Here is a 15,721-nt window from a genome sequence, read left to right on the forward strand (position 1 = left end):
CATCTTATTATATTAGGATCTAGCAGTAAAAAATGTTTTTTTTTGCTGGTTTAGATAGTGTGAATAAGTCGGAAGATCGTTGTAGAACGAATCTTGATTCTCTTCGATCTTACTGGCTATGTTACATCGATTGATTTTTTTTTACTTAATCGTTTATTAAAGGCTCATGCGCCATCGGGCATAACGGAGCCGAATTCAATTTGAAACATTTTTACAATTTCATGTTTGTGTCTTATTTACTAGGTTAGCTTTGGGGAACCGTAAAACTCGCGGTTTGGTCGAGGTTAGGGGGAACAATAGTTTTTAAGGAAGGGATGGGATAATGGGGCTTTTCGTTGACTCTCTGCAGCATGGCGTGACGTATTTGCTGCTGGTCAAGCGTAGAGTGGACAAACAACCTGCAACGATACAAACAAACGGTTTTCGAAGGGACACGAGGTGGACAAGTGGAACAACAAGACGAGGATATCAAACGAAGACTTCAGCTTGTTTCAAGAAGTCGTACACAAGCTTCATGTACTCAAGATCAAGTTTACCCAACACATCTCTAATGTCTTCCTTTTCTGGTTTCCCTCGGGCCCTGAGGGATGCACATAAATCGGATCTAGCAATACCGTACTCGGGGCATTCCCAGACAACATGGTTGATATCTTGATAACCTGCACCACAGCTACAGCGATTGCTATCTGTGAGCCCAATACGATAGAAGTGCGAGCCCAGAGAGTAGTGATTGGACATAAGTCGACCCATTATCTTGATAAAATCTCGACCCACGTCCAACCCCTTGAACCACGCCGTCTTCGATACCTGTGGGAGAATTGAATGTAACCACCTGCCCAATTCTCCTGCATCCCATTTTTGTTGCCAACTGACCAAGGCATGCTGACGAGCAATCGAAAAAAAAATCATTGAAGACGATATGACGGTCATAAATATCGCCTTCCATAGCGCCCACCTTGGCGAGTGAGTCCGCTTTCTCATTGCCCGGGATCGAGCAATGTGAAGGGACCCAAACCAAGGTGATGTTATATGCTTGATTCGATAGAGCACTCAAAAATGATCGTATTTCGCTTAGGAAATACGTGGAGTGCTTTACCGGCCTCATTGAGCGAATAGCCTCAATTGAACTGAGACTATCCGTAAAAATGAAATATTGATCAGAGAGAAGAGAGGCGATTCGCTCTAATGCGTAGTGTATAGCCGCCAATTCTGCGACATATACTGAGCAAGGACTTTGAAGTTTATGGGCGGCGCTATGAAGCACATTAAATACACCAAATCCAGTGGAATCATTTGTTTTTGACCCGTCAGTGAGAAACCTTCTGTCGCAACTGACATGACCAAACTTGCTTGCAAAACTTTTTGGGATGTGCTCCGATCGGAGCTGATCTGGGATTCCACGGATCGATTGATTGGTTAATGGTAGAGATAGGCAATGAACAAGTCAAGTGAGTCGAATAGAGTTGCGCTGTACCAGAGTGTAATGGGAACCAGATGTAGGTCAGTTAGGTGCAATGCTTTTCAATGCACATCGATGCGTTGCAATGCATTGCTGAGTGTTGAATTTCAAGTCGTTTACTTTATGCTTTCGGGTTAGCTTCTCACGCCACATGTTGGCTGGGAAGCGTCATTTGATTTGGGTGCAAAAAAGAGGTTTGTCCACTCAAGTGGTTTTCGAATAGACTGTGGTATACAAGGATGGTTCTTCGCGGTAGGCAATAATGATAATTTATATGTGCAGGCACAGCACAATAGCAACAGGCTGAATAACTATAGGCAAAACACCTGACTGGCCAAAACTGCTGATTCTACCCTATTACATGTATTCTAATATTAGAAGGATACAATACTAATTTCCTGTATTATGCGTAATTTTGTGAAGATATTGTACTTCTTAAAAAAACTAAATATTCTTGGTGCTTGGTGTACATATTTGTATACCTTGAAACTTAAAGCAAGGCCGCATCCAAAAACATTAGTTCATTTTTCACCCCCACAAAAAACTGACGAAAGTGACGATGACCTTGTCCATCAGCAGGATGCCCACTCCACTTGCATATCGAAAACTCGTCAGTCAGCGGAATTCAACACCATGCTAACCGGCATCACAACTTTCGGGTAGTGTTTTTCTTCCGAAGGCACACAAAACGAAATTCCATTCCGGTTCAACTAATTCATTAGGTCTATTACCGGTTCTAGTTTCCTGTTGAATATTTATTGCCTCCCGCTGAACCCCACCCCTTAGTGCTAGTGGAGGATACCTGATGGTGTTGATCCACTTTAGAACTAAAATGCTGATCTGTGTGATGCACGAAAACACGGTTTGTTAGCAGCAACCTGCACGATATCCGAGTTATGCTTTGCTACATATATGCGTGTGTAACAAGAAGCTATTTCCAGTACAGATGGAAATTCCACTTTCCATGCTGAATTACCCGTACACCGCCGCGTGATGCTAGCTGGTGATGCCTGATGTTGGAACAGAAGGGACTGCATGCCGAGTTGATGCAATTATGACGTGCTAAACTGAAAGCAATTTCATGTTTCTGAATGGGAAAGTCGAGGTACGTCTGTCGTGTGCCACCAGCGCGCCGCGTTGATTTGTGCAGTTTGATTAATTCTGTCTTCTGTGTAACGAAATAAATTTAAATTCCTGGGAAGGCTGCCGCCGCGCCGGCTGGTGAAAGGGCACATTATCCACGCCTGTCGGAATTTTCAGCTCCAATTTGTTAATGTCACGTAGTAACACAAGGTTAACCGCAGACACGTTCCTATCACTGTAGTAGAAAGGGCATGCAAACAGCAAAGACGACGCAGCCCTTACAGAAGCCACAAACATTAGCAAAACGCTAGAGCTGACACAAGCCTGGTTGTGAAAACGAGCGCCCTTCCGCTGCTGTTCCTCGGTAGATAGGTTCACTCGCGAACAGGCCACGGAACCCTGAATAATTAAATAAGTCAATTAGTATTGAAAATTGATATCACCTTGTCCCGCTTTCCAGCCTTCGACTTGGGAAGGCTAAGGCAATGCTAACACCCCCACTTTTTCTCCCCGAACTGTAATAGGTATATGGGCCATGCAGACCTTAATCCATCGATTACGACGACGACGACGGCACAGCAGTAACCTAGATTATAACGATACTGCAAGGAAATGGCGAAAATCGTCCTCACACCGCACCATACCATCAGAGGATCAGAGGGAAGGTCAGGAAAATGGCATTCGTTGTTATTTTTAAACCGAACTTAGTTTGCGCTTCGTTGGTGATAACGACTGATAGGGGTTCTCAATTTGCCTTCGAAACAAGGAACAAAATTTCTGTATTCCTTTCGCATGGAATATTAAAGACGTTGTTCAAAACGTATGCCTTTCTCGGAGAATAAAAGTGTGCGGAAAAGTGAGTTTTTCGTGCAGCCGTCCATCATGACCGGCATTCGTTGCACGCAAAGAAGTACCCTGTTCTAGGCTTTCCGGGACTCCTAGGTGATATATGGCGCTTTCTATAGCTGTCCAACTGTCAGTGTTGAATGCGTTCTTCACGTCCAGGATTACAACTTTGAGTAAATAGTAGTGGATTTCCTCTACAATCTTTGGAAGCGCTATCTCGGCCATTTTGGTCACTAACCTGACAGCCGCCGTTAATCGTCCTTTCCGGAAGCAAGACTGGTTATCCAAGAGTCCAGAGCCATCAGACCTATTCGTATAGACCGTCAGCCTTAACAGAATAATGTGCTTTAAAAGTTTTCCGGCGGGGTTCAGTACAGATGGGTCTCCACGTCAACGGGTAGCCACCTGATGTCCCGTGGATGGTAAGTAGACCCAATCTTTCACCTCACCGAAAATTCGCATTTGGCCGAGCACATCTGCATAGCCATTCTTAACATGTCGACTGTCGAGCCTCGACGGTCGTCTCAATGGTTTCTATCGAAGAACCATCTGGGCCCGGTGCCTTGTTAACCCCGAGCGACTTCGCAAGACCGAAGTCATCGACGCAGCCTGGCTTTGGGCGGTTTGGCCACACAGCAAATAATTTTGTAATATCCAGGCGCGTAACTTCTGGCGATGTATCTATTTTTGGATGTTATTTCTGCCGATTACATCGTTTTCCACCAATTATCGCACTTACCATGTACACCCAGGTTGGAAACAGAAATCGTCGATTAACCCGTTTCAGCAGATACTTAAAAGCAGTATCATATTTATCATGCTCATTCCAACTCGGTGAAATGGCCGAGAGGTAAAGGATATGCTTCACAATCAACGGAGCAATATACGAATCCATGGTCATATTTTACCTATAAATAATTCATCTATCGATTCGGCTCTATAGCGATTGCTAGACCCTCTGTCAAGCTGCGGCGGCTAATTTGTTGCGTGGAAGGATTGTAATATGTACATCACTTTTATGGCGCGGCTGATGTGCAGCGAAAATGATGTAATATCACAAGATTTTTTTTGCTGTGCATACGGAACGGAAGCTTATGGCCGTGTTTCATGGGTAGGGATCGTCTTGACATTTCGGTGTCGAGCTGGCTTGTGTGGGCTCCGACTAGGTTGGTGGTTCCCTCGTTGGGCTCCACAAATGTCGGCTTGTCGATTGCGAGGTCAGGCATTCGCAATGGCTATCGATGACCCTCGACTGTGCCCATCTCCCGCTGCATTCGATTCTGTTCCAAATCATCAGATCGTTCTACGCGTGTACCCATCGTCAACTCTCCAGTATGAGTTAAGATTTAGACCCGAACTCCAAAAGATCGCAACTCTAAACTGTTCTTACTGCAGGTATTTTTGTCGTCTTAATTTTCGACATCCACGTTCAGGCTGACATACATTCGAACGAAGCCCAGTGTTGGTCAAGCGGATACCCAGGTCACCAATCCACCATGATCAATAATTGGTCGGCCAACGTAGGGACTCCTCGTTGACCTTTGAAAGCCCTCGATTGCGGCCGCCTTGTTGTCATCCGCTTCTGGGAGTTTAACAGCGGCGATCTGAGTGCCTGTCGGGCCTTTTCGCAGGTGAATCGATGAACTTAGTAACATCGTTCTGGTTTTGGGACCGCACTAGCCGTAGGATCGCCTTCTCCTTGGAAGGTCTATCGCAGGGGTTCCCAACCTTTTTGAGGTGGCGACCCCCTTTAAAAATTGTCGAAACATCTGGGGCCCAATGATTTTTTTTTAGAAAAAAAAAAATGAATTGAATGGATGAAACCGAGTTTCGTAGCCAGGAATTTAATGTGGGAGGAGTTTTCGACGGTCAATGCTACTTTTTTTTTTATTCGACACTCACATTTCGTAAACAATGATGTCATATACATTTAATTTGAGTCATAGCCGAAAAATAGCGGCGCAGCCGAAAATTTTTTCTTCTCAATGCGTTTTATACTGAAAATTTGTTCCTAAAACTCTGGCTTTTAGGGGTGGCGTTATACAAAATAACATCGCGGCCCCCTTGGACTGGCTTCACGGCCCCCCAGGGGGGCGCGGACCACCGGTTGGGAACCCGTGGTCTATCGTCTTCTACCGCGCGCTTATTGCCTGCAGCGGGCCAGCGGGTGCTTAGCCATGCAGCTCATAGTGCGGCTTCCCCCTTCACAAAAAGCTTCAGCGAGTTATTCCTCGAGAGTTGGCACATCCTTTTATAAAAGCTGAGCTCAGAACCGGAATAACGCTAATAAGCAATGTCCATTTTATTCTATTTCCACCCAGATAATTGCTTAAGCTGGGTACAGGTCGGAAACGTACATTGAGGCCCGATTTCTCTCGATTTTTTTAAAGAATAAATACTAGAAAATCTAGCATGGATTGCTTTAACAATTTCTCGCTGAATTTAATCAGATTTTTTTTCCAGAGTTTGCTTCAGAAATTCTTCAAGAAATTCTTTCAAAAAAATCTAAAAACGATCTAAAAGAAAATATGGCACGGAATGCCTCAACTTTCTTTAGAAATTCAGAAGACCCTACAGGATTTTTGTTCAGAAAGACTTTTAGGAAGTTTGCCAGAAGTTTCTGGAGAAATCAGTTTGATAATTTCTCAAACCATTACTACCGTGAATCGCATATCAGTCCCATCTTTGCTGGATTTCCTATGCAAATGGGACAAATATGCGATTCACGGCAGATTACAACACAAAATCTTCTATGGATTCCTTTAGAAATTCCTCCTGGAAAATTATCAAAAAATCTTGCAATGTTTTCTCCAGGGATTCTTTTACATTTATTGTCGAGGAATTCTTCTAGAAAATGTTCCATAGGTTACATCAGAACTTTATCAAGGAATTTTGTTAAAAAATCCTCCATAAATTTCTGAAGAAATTTCTCCAAATAATTATCTAACGATTCTTTGAGAAAACCTATTTAGTAATTATATGGTAATTCCGCGATAGATTCTTTAAAAAAAAACGTCCACGAATTCCTTTCAAAATTTTTGCTTGGAAGTTCTTCTTAGAATTCCTTAAGAAAATTCTCCAGAGATTATTTCAACCATTCACGTTCGGTATTTTTTTACAGAAATCTCAACTGCTGAACGTTCGGTAATAGATTTTACCGGAATTCTGTAAAAATTACAAAATTTCAATAAAATGTTATCTTTTATCTGTCAAACTTTAACGAAGTTCGGTCAATGTTGCCAGCTTACCGATTTTTTCGGTAAACAAAACTTAACGGTAGAGATTTTGTTAAAATATTACCGAAGTTGGTGATTTTATCTAAGTGTGCAAAATCTTTTGGGAATTACTTAAGATATTCCTCTAGGGATTTCTCCAGAAATTTCGCCAAGAACTTATTTGAAAATTATAAGTGGTGAATCAGGCTAGGACTGAAAATCTCTATAAAAAAGTAATACATAACAAAAATAATTTTAAAAAAATCTTTCATAGACGGCGTACCTATGGAAAGTCTTCTAGAGATTGCGTTCTGAAAATTTTCTACAGATTCCTTAAAAAATACAGCAAATCTTGCATGTATTGCATATTTCTCCAGTGTTCTCTTCTGAAATACCTCTACAGATTCTTCCAAATATGTGTTTAGTATTTCTAAAGAAAACATTTCATGGACTTCCTCATAAATTTTCCATGGATTTTTCAGAAATTCATCTAGTGATTCCTCCAGATACTCACAATTTCTTAAGAAATTGTTAGAAATTTACTAGGGATTTATTTGAAAAAATCCAAGGATTGCTTCTAATTTTTTCTAAAAAGTTTATCAGATATTTTTTCTTTGAAGTTTTTTTTTATTCAGAAATTCTTTTAGAGATTCTCTGAGAAAACTAAGTGATTGTTCAAGAGGCTCCTTTTTGTTATTCCTACAGAAATTCTTCCACAAAATCTTTTTTTTTATTTTTCATAAAATCCGTTAGAAATTTCTCCAAAGTTTCTTTTGAAAGTTTTTCCAGAGATTCCTTACGCAAATTCTTCAGATATTCTATCATAAAATCAATCTTCCATAAATAGGATACTTATAGAAAGTCTTCTAAAGATCGCTTTCTGAAAGCTTCTACGGATTCCTTTGAGAAATCATGGATTCTTGGTAAAAATATTATTAGAATGTTTTAGAGTGCCCTTCTGAAATACCTCTAGATTTCCATCCAGAAATTTTTCAAGTATTTCTCTAGAAAACCTTTAATGGACTTCCTCAGCAGTTCCCCAAGGATTCCTTCTTAAAATAAGATATTTAGAATTTCTCAAGATACTCCTCTAAAATTTCTTCATAGATTCTTCATAGGTTCTTCCTGGGATTTCTACAGAAATTCTTTAAGGATTCTTTAAAATCTTGCATGAATTTCTACCAAACATTTTCAGAAAAAAATCAGAGATCATTCTTCAAATTCTTTTATAAAACCTTTCATGGACTCTTTCAGAAATTTCTGAAAGTTCTTGTTAAAAGACACGGACACGTTCAATGCTTCCAGTGAGCTATTTGCTCTTTGAAGGAAGCACGACACTAGACAACGGACTAGCATGCAACGCCCAGTAGCACAGCCGAAAACTTTTCCTCACAGCTGCGGCGAGAATCGAACCCGCGCTCCTTAGCACGATGCGACTAAAGCCTTGGTGACCTTAGCCGCATGACCACGAAGCCACAAGTTATTATTTGGGAACATTTTGATGAAGTTTTCCAAAGGATGCGTTCCGTACAAATTTCTCCAAAGATTCGTTCCTTTTTTCAGAATTTTCTGCAGAGTTTCCTACAGAAATTTATCCAAGAATTTCTTTAGATGATGACGGCGTATAAGTGGAGTACTATTTTGAAATGTGTTGAAGCACTACAAATGCATATTAAAATATAACATATTGTAGTGAAACCTTATAAATGCGTAATAAAATAGGACATCACAAGTGGACATGTATAACACAGAACATAAATTTTGCCCTGCTATCCAGTGGATAACATTTGTCGAAGACAGGATGGCGAGGTTTCATTATTTTTTTTGCTAGTCCATCAGTCAATCCTGTGATCGCATTTTCTTTGTCAGTTTGCCTTTTGTTCGCAGCATTAGTTGCTTCCATAGCTTGAGTTTTGTCTAGGAATTTCTAATCCTAAGGGGGCATCTCGATTCGGGCTTCATCACAAGAGTTCTATAACTTGAAGTCTGTGCCAGAGAAAGGTTTACATCTCTAGTACTTAATCTCGAACCGAAATGGCCTGAATGTTGGCATTCGAAATAGGATTGTGGGCCTCCATTCTGCCAGAGCCCTATAAATGTGCATTAATACTAGAGAAATATTTACAAGTTAAAATACAACATTTAACACAAAAAATAAAACTTGTAATAGTACCTGTAAATCATCAAAAATTCGAGTTTAATACTTTTCCTTGTAATTCCAATTATTTCTTTGCATCCTTTGATTAAAGTTGAGTCGAGTACGAGACACTGAAGACAGGGTCAAAGTCGAGATACGCATCTTTTATAGGATACAAACAAAGTTAGTGTTAGTGGAGTTAGTGTTTAACTCAATTTTCTTTTCCAGAACCTATTCCAGAGATTTTTTCAAGGATTTTTGTTTTAAATTACTTACTTAAGCAGTCTCTTCGGAAATTCTTTCAAGAATTCTTATAGGAATTCATACAGGTCAGAGACGAAGCCTCAGAGGTAAAGTCTCTCTAATAAAAAAAATCATACAGGTAAACCACTATGACCTCCTCCAGGTTCTCTTTCAGGATTTTTTTCAGGGATTTCTCTTGGGTTCCAATAAAAATTCCCGAAAGAATACCTCCAGAAAATTCTGCCAAAACATTCGATTATTCTCTTGTATCATTTTTTTCTTTCAATGATTCAAGCAAGCATTCCTTATGAAATTTCCGCAAAAAATCAAACATGATTTTTTTTAATAAATTCTGCAGAGATTTATTTTTTCGAAATTTTTTCAAGATTTCTTTCAATAACGTATTTGAAAATTTATCATCGGATTCTTCCAGGAATTCTTTCACAATGCTTTCCAAACATGTTTCTCTGGAGTTTCTATTCGTACATTTTTATATCTACATCTACAATTATCTGTTTGTTTCACTAGATAATCCTGCAGGAATTCCTCAATGGATTTCCTCAGGAGTTCATCTAAAAACTTTTCATTTTTTTCTTTCGGGAATTGCGCCAGGGGTTCCTGAGATGTTTAATTTCATAATTCATCATGCATGAGAATTATGAAGGAAATGCAATGTTTTTTTTTATTTATTTATTCACTCATATTAAGCTTCCAGGAGCTTGTAAGATTTAGTTTTGTTCTGGCTCTCTTCAGGGACATTACCAGCCCAAAACACGAACAAATTTACTCCATATTTTTCAAATCGAGTTAGATTTTGTTCATGCCGTAAATCAACACTTCGCTATTTTTCCATGCCTAACTTCTGAAAAAGGCGTATGAAAAAAAATGCACTAAAGTTTTCATTCTCCAAGAATCTATCACTCAAAAACGGTCTGTTGTCTTCGAAGGCGTTGGATATTTGAAAAACTTTTAGACTGAGAGTAATATTCATCGCGCTACGCCTCGTTTATTTATTATTTTTGTGAAGAAAGCCGACTTTCAGCTTCAAATGTTTCAAACTATTTTTTTTTCTTTAATTGTTTTTCTCTTTTTCAAAACAAGCAAAACAGAACAATTTTAGATTGTTTTTTTTTATTTTTCAATAGGCTCTACGCACAGGTTTTAATTATAAAAACTAGCTATATTTTTTCCTACGTTCAAACATACTTAAGTTACAGCGAATTTGCAGAACAATTAAGAAAAATATGTGGGTCCTTGGGAAATGTTAATTCAGATTTGTTTTTACTGTTTTACAGTTTTCATTAAAACGGATCAATTACTTCTCAGATATGTGAATTTTCAGACCGTCTCAAATAACATTTAGCAAGGTGGTTTTTTATCTTATTTTTTTGTTTTTTTTAGCCATTTTCTGTAACTAAATCATGGCTGGATGTAAAAAAAAAACAAATAAAGTTTTTTTTTCCTTGAAGCTTGAATTTCCTCTCGGTATAAAAACTTCCAAAAACTGTTTCCTTGTTTCAAAATTCGACGAAAAATGAAAACCCGAGAAAAACCAGTTAGAATAATTTGATCATCCCGGACCATTTGACAAATTTTGAAGCCGGAAGTCACCTTTCTACAGAACAATTATAAAAACTATAGGAGGGTAAGGTTTTTGAAAATTGAAAGTATACGACATCTTCAATCTGCGATTAATATTACACTCAGGGTTTGTTTTTTCTAAAAGTCCTTCAAATATCCTCAAACATCTTCGAAGACATCATTTCCATCCAAGCAACCGTTTTCGAGTTATATTTTTTTAAGAAGAAAATTAGGTTTCTTATAAGCTATTTTAAGTTTGGTGAATAATATTGCAAAACGAATAACATGAAAAAAAAATAAAAAATTAGATAGACACTCGTCAATGAGCTAAATTTCATTTGAACTGGAAAGGGATCGTACGTTGAGCTTAAAATGCTCTTTGGTAAAATTATAAAACTATATTAAATTAAGACGGTTGTGTTTTTTGGTTGGGAATCCCTGCTTAAAGTTGAATGGAATTTATGTCCCAACACACCCTGGCACGTTTAACCTACCTTCAGTTTTTCCCTGCCAAAACAAAGAAATCTAATATCCTGCCAGATGACAGTCAGCGTTGTCTGCGACTTTGGCGCGTTTCGATGGTTGGAAGCACGCTAACGACTTTCTCGTTTCCAGAGAGCAGTGACACCAGAGTCTTTGCGTTTTTTTGGCCTGCTCTCAGCAGTGAAAGCATCGATTAGCTCTGGTTGATGGGTAAAGTTGTAGAATGTTCCGCTCTCCCCAATCTCACCAACACCCAGCTCTATCAACTATGCGATTGGAACGAAAAACATCTGGAAAACTCGTATCCACCCTCCTCCCTGGGAAAGCAGAAAAACAACAGCGTAGATTTGCATTTTCAGCGTTTCGAGACGGGAGAAGCAACTTTCTTCCTCCTCCGACGAGCAAAGTGCCGGAATGCAAAGATTGCAATGCATCTTTAACGGAAACACTTGGCGCGGAAACACGTTTCGTGCATTATTCTCCCGAGTTGCATCCTTCCTGATGTGCTTCTTGGTAGGTAGATATGGGACTTTCATGCTTGGGTTCATATCCTGTCGCTGTCACCTCCGTCTTAGTCGTCGTCGTCGCGGTGGAAAAAGCTATACCAAAGTTGATTTACATAAAATTTACATTTGTAGGTAGATTCCCTGCGGGAAGTGAGTGCATTGGTTTTTTGTAAACGCTGGGGCACAACAAGGATGGCGGATGGATTACGGATGGGTTGGTGACCTTGAGACGGCTGAATCAACTTTGAATGTTAAGCATTTTTTTTTTTTGATAACTTAGTGTTTGTTGCGAAAAGGTATTGGGATATCTCAATACAATGTTCTCCTCCTTCATAATGCAATATTTTTTTTATTACTTTAGGAACTTCACCCGGGAAATCTAGAAAGTGCTTGCTGAAACTATCATCGTTAGATCACAACGTCTCCAAATTGGTGATACAAAGTATAATTGTTGAAGATTTATTTTTTACTCAATCATTTATTTAAGGCCCATGCGCCAACAGGCATAACGGAGCCGAATTCAATTAAAACTTTTTACAATTTCTTGTTTTATAAACTATGTTAGTTTTGGGGAACCGAAAAACTCGCGGTCGAGGTTAGGAGGAACAAAAATATTTGAGGAAAGGATAAGGTGATGGGGCTTTTCGTTGACACGTAACATCATGGTGTGGCGTACTGCTGCTGGTCAAACGTAGAGTGGACAAACAACCTGTAACGATACATACAGACGATTTTCGAAGGGATACGAGGTGGACAAGTGGAACAACAACGCGTGGATATCAAACGAAGACTTCAGCTTTCTTCATGAAGTGGTACACAAACTTCATATACTCAAGATCAAGTTTACCCAACACATCTCCAATATCTTCCTTTTCTGGTTTCCCGCGGGCCTGAGGGATGTACATAAATCGGATCTGGCACCGTATTCGGGGCATTCCCACACAACAAGGTTGATATCTTGATAGCATAAACCACAGCTACAACGATTGCTATCTGTGAGCCCTTTGCGATATAAATTGCGAGCCCAGAGAGTAGTGATTGGACATAAGTCGACACATTATTTTGATAAAATCTCGATCCATATTCAACCCCTTGAATCACGCCGTCTTCGATATCTGTGGGGGAATTTAATGTAACCACCTGCCACTCTCCTGCATCCCATTTTTGTTGCCAACTGACCAAGGCATGCTGACGAGCAATCGAAAAAAAAAATCATTGAAGACGATATGACGATCATAAATATTGCCTTCCATAGCGCCCACCTTGGCGAGTGAGTCCGCTTTCTCATCGCCCGGGATCGAGCAATGCGAAGGGACCCAAACCAGGGTGATGTTATATGCTTAATTCGATAGAAGAGCACTCAAAAATGATCGTATTTCGCTTAGGAAATACGTGGAGTGCTTTACCGGCCTCATTGAGCGAATAGCCTCAATTGAACTGAGGGTATCCGTGAAAATGAAATATTGATCAGAGGGAAGAGAGGTGATTCGCTCTAATGCGTAGTGTATGGCCGCTAATTCTGCGACATATACTGAGGAAGGACTTTGAAATGTCAATTTCTTGATTCTGCTTTGGCTGACCAAGACATGTGGGAAATTACACTGTTGAAAATGCTTTGACATCCTTGTGCACAACAGAACATGTGCTCGATGAACAAATTGAGATTTGAATTGTGAAAAGAAATCCACGTACTCCGGTGAGACTCGAACTCACGACTCCCAATTCGCTAGACGGGCGCTTCTATTCCTTCAAGCTACGGAGTCACTCGACTATCTCCGTCGCCAGCAGGACTAGAACTGAACTCGATTCCACAGTCGCACATGAATCTTTTCACAATCCAAACCTCCTTCGGATTGCGTGCGTCGAGTTCATGCAGCCTAACGCGAAGACAACGATACTGGATACGCTATAGCTTCAGGATGTGTGTTTTCGCGGCGGACTGAAAGCAAAAGCTACCGTATTCGTGAACCGACCGAATCGTTGTACGATAAAGCTTTATCAGATCTTCCGGGTGGGCTCCTTACCATGTTCCGGTAAGTGTACGCATGAAGTTAATTCGTTGTTGGCACTTCTGATACAGATAATTAATGTGCTTTCCCCAGGTGCCTTTAGAGTCGAACCAGACCCCTAGATACATATGCGAAAGAGCTTGAGTGAGTTCCTTACCCAAAAATTGAAGCTCTAGATCGGCTGGACCACGCTTCCTAGAAAAGACAACTAACTCAGTTTTCTCCGAAGAGAAGTCGATACCCAGATTTACAGCCCAAGCAGACAAATTGTCCAGAGTATCTTGCAATGGTCCTTGCAGATCTTCCGTTGTTGTAGATTTAACACAAACTTTGATCCCGAAGTTTAAGTTCTGTCAGAAATCAACTTCCCTAAAATAAAAAAAAAATCGAAGAATATTAGGAAAAAGATTATTAAGCGGGTGTAAAACTATTTAATGAGCTTCTAGTTGTGTAGTTAGGCAATATCTTAGAGAACTTCTGGAACACTTCCGGTAAACATGTTATGGGATATTTTGTTGAATGTTTGAACAAGTTGAAGAATTTGGCAACATATTTAGGGATTCCTATGCCAATTTCTTTGGGAATTTCTTCGAGAGTCCTTCTGATTTTTTTTTTCGTAAGAGTCCTTCTGAATTTTTTTCGTAATTAAATTTACAAAAGAAAATCTTCCATAATTTTCTTACAGCTTTTTCTCGCAAAATCTTTGCAAACTTTTGTGATTCTTATTGGTAAACATGTTATGGGAGCTCACGAATATTTTATTGAATTTTTCAATAAAATGAAGAAAACTCGGTGGAATACAAAACAATTTTGTGATTCAATTCAATGCGTTCCGGATTGCTCGACGACCGCTTGGTAATATTTTCTTCAAAGTCGAAGCGTTCCATTATCTGAAGCAAACGAGAATTTTGTTCCGTCATGTACCATCTACTATAAGATCTTTTGGCACAATCCTTTCATCTTAGATCTTGAAACTTCCACTAATCCTACAAAGAGATGAGTTCATGGATGAGTTCGTAGTTAATCCTTGTCGGAATTTCTGTAGGGGAGAAGGAAATTCTCTGAAATTTGATTGATTTTTCTTTAGGAGTCTAGTTTTATCAGAAATTCCTCCCTAGAAGATCCAAAAATAATTTATCAACAAGTTCTACCGATTACTCTTCTATGAACTCCACTGCAAAATCTACTTGGGATTCCATCGGAAATTCGTTTGGGAGTTTTACCAGGGTTTTTTTTTTTGTTTGGATTTCACTAAGAATTTCTCAACGAGTTCGACCGGTAATTTCTCTACAAATTCCAACTAGTTCCAAGTAGTTGTTCTGCAGGAAATTGCCACAGGAGTTCCACTGGGGATTCAAGTTCCTCCAGAAAGTTTTCTAGTAGTAGTACCAGAATATCTCCTGGCAATTCCATTGGAAATTCCTTTAGAAGCTTCATCAGTAATTTCTGTATTAGTTTCACAAAGAATTTCACTAGAAGTTCCACCAGAAGTTTCACCGCAATTTCTACGCAAGTTCTACGGAGAATTCCTGTGGAAGTTTCGTCGGAAGTTCCGCTCGAAGTATCACCAGGAACTTCTCCAGGAGTTTCGCCACGATTTTTTCTAGGTGATTCACAGAGAAACTCTTTAGGAATCAAACCGATGAATCCTATAACGGTTTCATCGCAAATTCCTTTTCGAGTTACACCGGGAATTCCTCTAGAAGTCTAAACGGAAATTTTGTAGCAATTCATCGGGAGTTCATGTATGTAGATGTTAGAAAGTTAGAAGGATACTGTCTTCGACAAGACCCACTGCAATACCTCCGGCCACAGGGATCATTCCGAAGTTCTCTTTCATTACAATTTCTATCATTATTATTATTATTGATTATCAATGTTATATCAATGTTACCATCGAAAAAAAATGTATATGTAGTGCAGAGTATTGTTATTCTTATACCGATTTCACCTATAGTTATCATTCAAGATAACAATTACACATTCATTGAACATTAAGAAATGCAAAAGCTTAGATGGATCTGTTGCTGCTGATTACCAAACATGCGTCTCAGTTTTCCACAAACACCGAATTACCTCAAAATCAATCTCCACAAAAACACTACGGTATCCAGTTGTGCAGTGTAAGCAACCCCGTGCACATTGCAGAGTAGATGAAA

General features: G+C 39.5%; 2 protein-coding genes across 2 annotated transcripts in view; both read left to right on the forward strand.

The window, feature by feature from the left end:
* LOC109433075 (uncharacterized) overlaps positions 1-15,721 on the forward strand; it is a 336,164-nt gene that overhangs the window by 278,330 nt on the left and 42,113 nt on the right. The window lies entirely within an intron of this gene.
* LOC109425809 (solute carrier family 12 member 4) overlaps positions 1-15,721 on the forward strand; it is an 836,994-nt gene that overhangs the window by 66,382 nt on the left and 754,891 nt on the right. The window lies entirely within an intron of this gene.

Source organism: Aedes albopictus, chromosome 3 (assembly GCF_035046485.1).
Source record: "Aedes albopictus strain Foshan chromosome 3, AalbF5, whole genome shotgun sequence".
Lineage (NCBI taxonomy): Eukaryota > Metazoa > Arthropoda > Insecta > Diptera > Culicidae > Aedes > Aedes albopictus.